At 35.0% G+C, this 9,144-nt stretch overlaps 1 protein-coding gene across 1 annotated transcript in view; it reads left to right on the top strand.

Annotated features, from left to right (window-relative positions):
- The first annotated feature begins 7,562 nt into the window (after positions 1 to 7,562).
- The window catches only part of LOC106071903 (dual specificity tyrosine-phosphorylation-regulated kinase 1B-like), a 40,798-nt gene continuing 39,216 nt past the window's right edge, over positions 7,563 to 9,144 (top strand). Inside the window, exon 1 of the mRNA XM_056010000.1 lies at positions 7,563 to 7,898. The gene's annotated coding sequence lies outside the window, so the exon portion shown is untranslated. The remainder of the gene's footprint in view (positions 7,899 to 9,144) is intronic.

The following is a 9,144-nucleotide window of genomic DNA, read 5'->3' as shown; positions in this document are numbered from 1 at the left end:
GGCGTAGCTAGTGTGGGGAGAGGGGAGGTCCAAATTTGAAAAGTGGGGGCCGCCAAATGAGCGTACGAAATGTGTTTTTACACTAAATATTACGCCACTATCTCATGTCATGAAGTCGAATGTCATAATGGAGGCGCCCTTAAAAAGGTGAAGCCCCCAGGGCCTACTAAACCTCTGGGTATGAATGTCCATTTCTTTTGCTACCTTTGAAACGTATCGTTAAGTGTCATGCATAGGTATAAGAGAAATGGCCTCAAAGATAAAGAAACTTAGAACAAATACAAAATAGAGCAGTGAGATTTATAACAAAAGAATATAACAATTTGATTTGAGTAACACCATTAGTAAACTCACTAAACTTAGAGACACTTCAGGACAGAAGAATAAAAAGTAAAGTAGCTATAATACATAAAACTATAGACCATAATTTACAAATAGAAAAACAAAACCTTATGTAATACCGAGAAAGACACAAAGATTGAGGCACATTTCTTATTCCATATGCTAGAACAAATTCGTACAAGTGCTCCTTCTTCCTTAGTGCCATTAGAGAATGGAATGGGTTGCTTGAATCAGCCAGGAAAACCAACGACTTAGCAGACACATGAAATAAAAATAAAAATAGATAACATTGTTGAAATGTTCTTGAGTCGAGGCAGTTGTTGTGGATTATTAAAAATTTAAACTAAACAAGACACCACTTGGTGAATCAGGCATGTTCGAATTGAAATAGGAAAAAAAAGTTCTCCAACGGAAAATGGTAATTAATTTCTTTGTTGTCCTTTTAAGTATTTCAACATATTTTTAACAGTAAATTTTGTTCTATGGTGTATTTGCTATTGCCACTTTCAATGTACTATGCTAAATCTATCCTTACAGACTTTGCAGTGCGCAGGCGCAATGACTTAACGAACATGTTTCCATTGTTAATAAGGGCGTCATGTAACCATAGCAACGTCCAATGGCCTTGGAATCGCCTTTCAGACGGACTATGGGAGCTGCTAAAAATTAAGGAAATCAAAATCCCAGTCTTCATAGGGACTTAAAGGAGCACCCTCTTCGTGGAGAAGCCTAGCGCTTTACCGCTTGACTATACACACTAGCGCTTTACCATTCTATACTCTAGCGCTTTACCACTCGGTTCTACACTCTAGCTCTTTACCTCTTGACACTACTCTCTAGCACTTTACCACTCTGCTCAACACTCTAACTCTAGCGCTTTACCACTCGACTCTGCACTCTAGCACTTTACCACTAGAATCTACACTCGAGCTCTTTATCATTCTGCTTCTGCTCAACACTCTAGCGCTTTACCATTCGACTCTGCACGCTACCACTTTACCACTAGAATCTACACTCGAGCGCTTTACCACTTGACTCGACACTCTAGCGCTTTACATCTTGACTCTACAGCTATCTTGTAGACTTCTTGGTATAATAAAATCCTACTCTGTCTTTACCCTTTGAAGGAGTGTTCATTATCAAGTCTCAATATAAAATATAGTTTTAGTTAATGATGGCTTTTTTTTTTTACCGTGTTCTCATTTTTATGTTTGATGGTAACACAGACTAATAACGCAAAGTACCTAGGTGTTATAATAAATGAAAAACTCATGGAATCCCCACATTGATGAAACTATTTTAAATAATCAAACAACGCATTAGGATTTATTTTCTAAAAATTCTACAAATCAAATAAAAACATAAAACTAAAATGTTAGGCCAATAACAGAATATGCATTCTCGGTTTGGGACTAAATTGGGACCCCTCAACTCAAGAAAACATTAAGAAACTGGAACAGACACAAAATAGAGAAGTGTGATTCATAACAAACAAATATTCACATTTGAATAGAGTAACACCTTTAGTAAAATTAGAAAGCCTTCGGGATAGAAGACTCAAAAGTAAAGTAGCAATTATGCATAAAACTCTGAACCATATAATACCATAATAAAACATAAGAAAATACTCAGAAAGACACATAAAGGCAAATTACTCACAAATACAAATACGCACAAACTTCAGAAAAGGGAGCTAAAAAGATCATAGAATGTGTTTTATTTATGTATGGGTAGCTTCCCTTTATTCGAATAACTACATTAGATCTGTATTTATTATTTATTTATTTATTGTCAATACCGAATTCAGGTAAATTTAAAGTGACTTTCTTCTTTGACAAAAATTCATCAAATGTATATCTGTGTTCTTGTTGAATCATTAAATATAAAATACTGTTTGTCAATCATTATAAATTTATTTAGCTATTTCCATTTGTTAAAGGGCAAAATGATATTACGGTGTGATTGTTGAAAATTACCTGGCATAACCAGCTTGAATGTACAGACAGAATAACAGGAGAAAGAATTCAGTAATCCCTGATCTATGCTGTTTATTTTATTCTTATCGGGCATAAAATACGAAAGAAAAAGGGTAGGGGTAATAAATTAGCTCATGTGGCAGATTACTACACCAAACCTGCTGACAAAGACAAGCTAACTAAAGGATTGCAACTCTGAAAAACATGAGTTGTATGGTATTTGTTTGATTATATCCCCTTAGTTTAAAATAAAACACATAATTTCAACCCACAGACCTATGTAAGCATCTCCCCTTTCGATTTTTATAAGTTTTTTATTTAAAGGATGACAACTGACATGAGTGTAAAAGTAGGCCTCCATAGCGAAAGTAAAAATGTTGCCTTGAGGTAAATAGGATTCCATTTAAATTGTTCAGCTAGCTTATTGTAAGATCGAAAGGTGTTATTTTTGTCTAAATCGACCACCTGCGGATAATGGTTATGCTGGCTCTGGGTGTGGCAAAATATGTAGGTCACAGCTGGGGCTGCGCAGCCACGGGAATTACTGCATTCCTCACTAATCTTCGGACTCTAAGACAAGCCTTATTATTATTATTATTATTACTATTTTGTTGTTGTTTAGACTAATTTTTATCACATACAATCATGCTTTAGAAAAATTAAGGCCAATCAACTGAAATCAAATGGGGGTGGGGGGTGAATAATAGCCACAAAAGTAATAATGTATCAATTTCCTACCTGTATGTACTTTTAGTGTAAAATTAAACACGCGACGAGAATATAATATTTACAATATATTACTATCAGACTATCAGGTGAATGAGTTATCGGTGAACGAATTGCCAGCGAATGATTTGCCATGTGAATTTATTTGTTGTGGGCCAGTTGTCGGTGAACAACAAATATGTGAATTAGTTGTCGGTGATTGATATTACGATGTGCCGGGTGAACAAATAGTCGGGTGAATGAATTGTCGGGTGAAGGAATTATCGCGTAAATGAATTGTCGTGAACAAAATGTCTGTGAACGATTTTTTTCGTAGAACCATCACGGACATAGATCTATATCAATACTTCAGGAACAAGTTCCCTTTTTCAGGGCCGGCCCTAATAATTGCGGGGCCCAATGCGAAACGGATTGCGCGGGTTCCAGTCTGAATATGTGGATAAGGATAAAAAGTGGAATTATGATTTTGTATATGAAATACATTTGTCTTTGCAATAAATTTTATTAAATGAAAGCTGACAATACCATTTTTTTTTAATCGCGCGTAGGACTGGCACTCCAAAATGACTAGTTTGTCTATTTTTTCAGGAAATGTTTATGAATTTTCAGGAGATTTTAATAATTTCAGGAGATTTCCAGTTGTTGTTTTTTCATATATTTGCAACTGCAGGAGATTTACAGGAGCTCCTGGAAAATCAGGAAGCCGAGGAAACCATATTATTATATATAAGTTATAATGGTTCAATTTTATAATTTACACCTAGAATTAGCACTGGCCTATGAAAGTGGCCTAAGTCCGGCCCTGCCGTTTTCTATAAAGACACAGTTTAATTAATTACGAGTTATTGATTAACTAATTAATTTTTTTGGATTGATTGATGTATTGTCTTCTACTATGAATAATTAAGCGAAATTTCAATTTGATCCAAAAATAGGAAGTGGGAGAAAAACGTGTACAAAACGTAGCAAGAGGAATAACTCCATATATACAGCCAAATCTCTCAATAAGTAGCATGCCTTTATCTTATTCGATACCAAACAATATAATTGATTAGTAAAAAAAAAAAAAAAGTAAAGCTCCCCTTTCAGACCTTGCGATCTATCTATTTATTTACTTATATCTATATTATTGATTACCACTAATTAATTAACTAATTGGTTAATTTTTAGAAACGTACATGTTTTGTTAGGTACAAAAAGTAATTATGTAAAGTCTAAACTTCATCCCAGAATAGGTGTGGGAGAAATAACATGCAAAAAAAAAATTGCTAGTCAAGGGGAGATTTAAAAAGCGAGTTGGTAATATCAGACACCCTTCGTGTTGGGTTAATAGTTTACTGAAGCAGACTTAAAGCGCAATCGTATATTGATATTTTAAAATCTATTCTTGAATGCTGTAGATCAGTGTTTCCCAAAGTGGGGTACGCATACCCCCCAGGGGTACAACAAGAGTTTGTAGGGGGTAAGCAATAACTATGCTTCTCCTCTCAGTGGTGCAAATTAATGTTATTTATAATATAACAATTATTTATGAAATGAGAAGGCTGACACACTCGCCAAGAGTGGGAGAACTAACTAATAAACTCTGCACTCTATCCAGAAGAAATTAATTGTAAATAAAATAAATGAGAAATGGACGAGCTCTCATCCAAAATCACAAGAAAGATGACGCTTACTATAGGCTATCCCGATAAGACCAACGTCTAATCTTTCCACTCAGGACCGGACACAACAGAATGCGACAACACATGTACCGGAAGCTCAAAATTGGAACCAGTGAAATCTGCCCATGTGGAGTATCACCAGAGAATGCCGACCACGTCCTCCATAACTGCTCTCTCTACCAAGAGGCCCGTATAAGACACTGGCCCCAAATCACCCCAAATAGAAAGAAAACTATATGGAGAGCTCCCTGATTTGGAAACCACTGCGCAGTTCATCTCATGTATTGGTCTAGTCATCTGAACACTCCAACATAACAATGAGAACGAGGAAGAAGAAGAAGAAGAAGACATTTATTTATATTTTTTTTTTATGAACAATGTTATTGTCGCATGGTATTTTAAATGGTAGTTTCTTCTTTGAGGGTCGTGGGGTACTCAGAAAATTATTGAAGGGGTACGCGTATGTTGACAATTTGGGAAACACTGCTGTAGACTTGTATCACAATTAGGTGACAAATAATCCTCGCACGTTATAGCTGAAAGTCTGTATATAGTTGGTCAGTTTTATGAGATTTGAAAGCAGGTTCTTTTCTTTTTTTTTTCCATGTAGGCCTATTTTGTTCAATCTCATAATTTTGTTAATAATACATAATTTAAGAAACTCAATTGTTATATAGATTTAATAATCGCCCATAATATACGTCCTACATAGTGGTCTATTTAAGATACCATTTTATTATTAATTAAATATTTATAAGTCCCAAGACAAACAAAAAACTAAAGAAATCTAGTTTTCTAAAACATTTAAACAAATTTGGTACTAGTGTTAAAAATGCATATAATTTTACCAACATACACCAGTTTTTCAAGAATTATATTTTAAATTGTATACAATCATTAAAAAAAAAAGGTATAAAAATGATTAATGAAATCCATGTCAAGTAGGCACTATAATAGTTACCTTGATCTTTGCACTCATTCATAACCAAATTCACTCCAAACTAACCTTGTATAGATTTAGTGTATAAGAGTTCGAAGTCGTACGAGACTCTTTCTAACGAAGAAGATTAGGAAGAACTTCTAACACTGGTGAGGTATGAGCAACGTCGAGTTATTTCCCTTTGTATGCCGTCATTGAAGAAGTGACATGATGATGGCGGACCCAATTTAATTTACTCAATAATATTGCCTTTTAAAAAAATATTGAATTAGACTAGATCTACGTCAATTTTTTTATTTTAAAGATAAATACATATGTATTCTAATTATCACCCATATCCTATATATGAACGGCTAATTAATGTCTAAATCAAAGACTATCATTTATCTAGAAAGTAGATCCATTCTTTTATTTTTTTTTTTCAGAAGTTGAAAGAAATATTTAATTATGATTTAATAAAAAAAACTATCTTGGTCAAACTTTCATGGATTAAAGTTTACAAGCTCTCTGGTTTGATTTAATCCAATCTGTTCGTTGTTTTTTATTTATTTATTTGACAACTCTAGTAGGCCTACCGGCGTTTCAGCAGACGAAAAGAAAGGGGTTGAGGGGGGCGGCCAAACGCAGTGTTACATCCGTATTGTTATTAATAATGCTTGTCTTCGAGTCAAAAGGTTAATAAGGAATTTAGTATTTTCAGTGGCTACGCAGCCCCGGCTGCGACCTATAAATTTAGCCACATCCAGCGCAGACATAACCGTTTTCCGCCGGTGGTCGATTTTAGATTTATTTTTTTTTCGCCGTCTACGTCTGTCCTCGACAGTGGATTTTCCTTTGGCCTCAAATGTGTATCCCGCGGCCTTTGTAAGTGATTTGTAGCTGCCTCGTTCCGAAGACGCCTGTAGCAGCGTGCTCTCTTCTATGCCAGTTAATGGAAGTTGGCGCCTAAGCTGGTCTTTCAAGGCGACCTTACAACTCACTGCTCGCTTTCTCTAACGTGCTCTAAGGAAGTAATTCCCAGCATGGTTCGTTACTAATGGGGTTTCCGTATGGCACCTCTGTTGCGTTGACCCCCTTTAGCTCACCAAAAGGACAGCTTTTGGTAGGCTATACGTCCCCCATACGGGATGCATGCCCTGCCCAGCGTAAGTGTCGGACTATAAGAAGTCCCTCTATAATGCCCATACTGGCGTTTGCAAGGACATCGTTGTTTGTAGTGCGGTCTTGCAAGCATCTTTGGTGAAAGGGCACAAGAAGTCTAAGTTGCTTTCTGTAAAGTACCGGTACCCATGTCTCAGATCCATATATATAGGGTTAGGGTTAAGAGAACCACTACCTGCTAGACACTGATTTTTTTTTTGTGTAGGCAGGCGGAGCGATTTATTCAGCCAAACTCTCGCCTGGAGGCGCCCAAAAGCACTACTGGTCCTGGTCAGACGGTTACCAACTTCCCTTCAATTCATTAAAATTAATAATAATTCTAAAAAAAAATGCCAAATAGAAATATATTCAATGTGCACTGCTAAAATCATCAGGCTTCAGGCTGAAACGTAGGCCTGTGTCTTATTTTTTTCCCCCTCAATTAATACTTCGATCGAGTTGTTCTATAGTCTATACTAAATATATCGGTCAAATATAATGGAATTGATGTAGCATTTAGATCTAGCGTTGCCGTGTCATAATTTGAATTTCGTCATCTTCCGTGACATTCATAGAACGGTACTGTTGCATGCAGACGATAACTTGAGCAGACCTATACAAGAGCCGGTGAGGGGGGGGGGGGGGGGGGAGAGAAATCTGCTTGTATCAGCAATCTGAATGAATTTTTTTTTTCTCAGCAGGCAGTCAACAAAAAGAAAAGGGGGGGGAAATGAATGTATGGCATACGAATCGAAAACTATTGCCTCGTTTTCAGTCGGAGGCGCCATGTTGGAATCTGAGCATGTCCGGAAAAACAGTCTGGGCATCACCTAAGCGATTGCATTTGTTTATTTTCCTGTTAGTTTGAACTTTTGACCTTTGTGACTTTTTTGGGGTCTTTTAATACATTTTTAATTATCTACTTTTAATGAACTTTGATTTGTGTAAACCCAAAGGAACACTTTCTTTAATATTCATTGGATGGTTTCGAATGTGGTTTCATTCATTTTTTCGAAGCGTATGATTGGATCATTTTGGAGAGTTGCATAAACAACGATTGACACTGGCAGCATCAGAATCTTTTAACCGGGTTTTTACAGCTCTCAAACTGTAAGTAGAATCTATTCGTTTTACTAGTATCTGAATCAAGATCTATTTCATTCATTCATTCATCACTTGTTTAATAATCTAATTCTAGGTCTATATAACATAGATCTATCCTCTGTCTTGTTTTCATTAATAATAATATATCCATCTCTAGTCAATCTAGTCTAGATCTAGATCTAGACCTCACTCTAGTCTAGTAGTCTAGTCTAAGAGTTTCAAGTTTCAATGTAGACAATGATTATACTCTACTCTAGATCTATAGTCTAGATCTACTAGATCTAGTCTTAAATTAAGACTTAATTACTATTAGTCGTACCAACTAAAGCCTATTTCTTCGAACTACGCATGCATGTCTGAACGAATTTTCCTTAGCCTTGGCTCTGACTTGTCACATTGTATGGCTTAACTCCCTAACTGATGTGTAGATGTAGATCTAGGTAGATGTTACACCACTACTCCATTTATGTAATATTTGTATTAAGAAAATTTTTCTTTCCAGTTTCTGTATTCAGTGTTTGTTATACTTATATCTAGAATAGATCTGTATTCTGTATCCAATGCTGTACTGTGTGGACTTTAACTCCTACCAGTCAGAATATATAGATCTATATGTAGACTCTATATAGTTATTTAAATTCTTGTGTTTCCTGTTCCTTAAAGTTCCTTTCTTTAATTTTGTATTTTATCAAATTTATAATTTTTTAGTATGATTACTAGATTTCTTAAAACATAAATTAATAGAAATTTAGATATGGTTTTTGAAGATCTCTACAATTTTGACACTTTATAGATATCTAGATTCAACTTATAATTTGTTTTTTGACTTTGTTATTATATCTAATTGTTCCTTTCTTTTCATTCCCCAAACTAAATATAATTCATTTTATTTAGTTTTCTGAATGCACTGTGGAAAATGTATACATTTAATATTATTATGCTTATCTGATGTTAAATATATAAGCCAAAGCCCTAGCTGACACATCAGTAATTCATCCATTCGGGGTCGAGAAATAATGTTAAATTTTAATATGTTATTACTTATCATACACTTTGAACAAGTTTAGAAGCACTGTACTTATTCTCATAGACCAGCCATCTATTTTCAATTATATATCTTTTTTTTTTGTTTATTTTTCCCAATAAGTTTGCATAAATGTGACATGTATACAAATGTTTAATAGCACAAAATGAATGCAGTGTGCGATTGTAGACCCTTTATTAAAACAAATTGCTGTTTCCTTTTTTTTTT

The sequence above is a fragment of the Biomphalaria glabrata genome, chromosome 14 (assembly GCF_947242115.1).
Source record: "Biomphalaria glabrata chromosome 14, xgBioGlab47.1, whole genome shotgun sequence".
In the NCBI taxonomy this organism is placed as follows: domain Eukaryota; kingdom Metazoa; phylum Mollusca; class Gastropoda; family Planorbidae; genus Biomphalaria; species Biomphalaria glabrata.
This window is presented reverse-complemented; position numbering and strand designations above follow the sequence as displayed.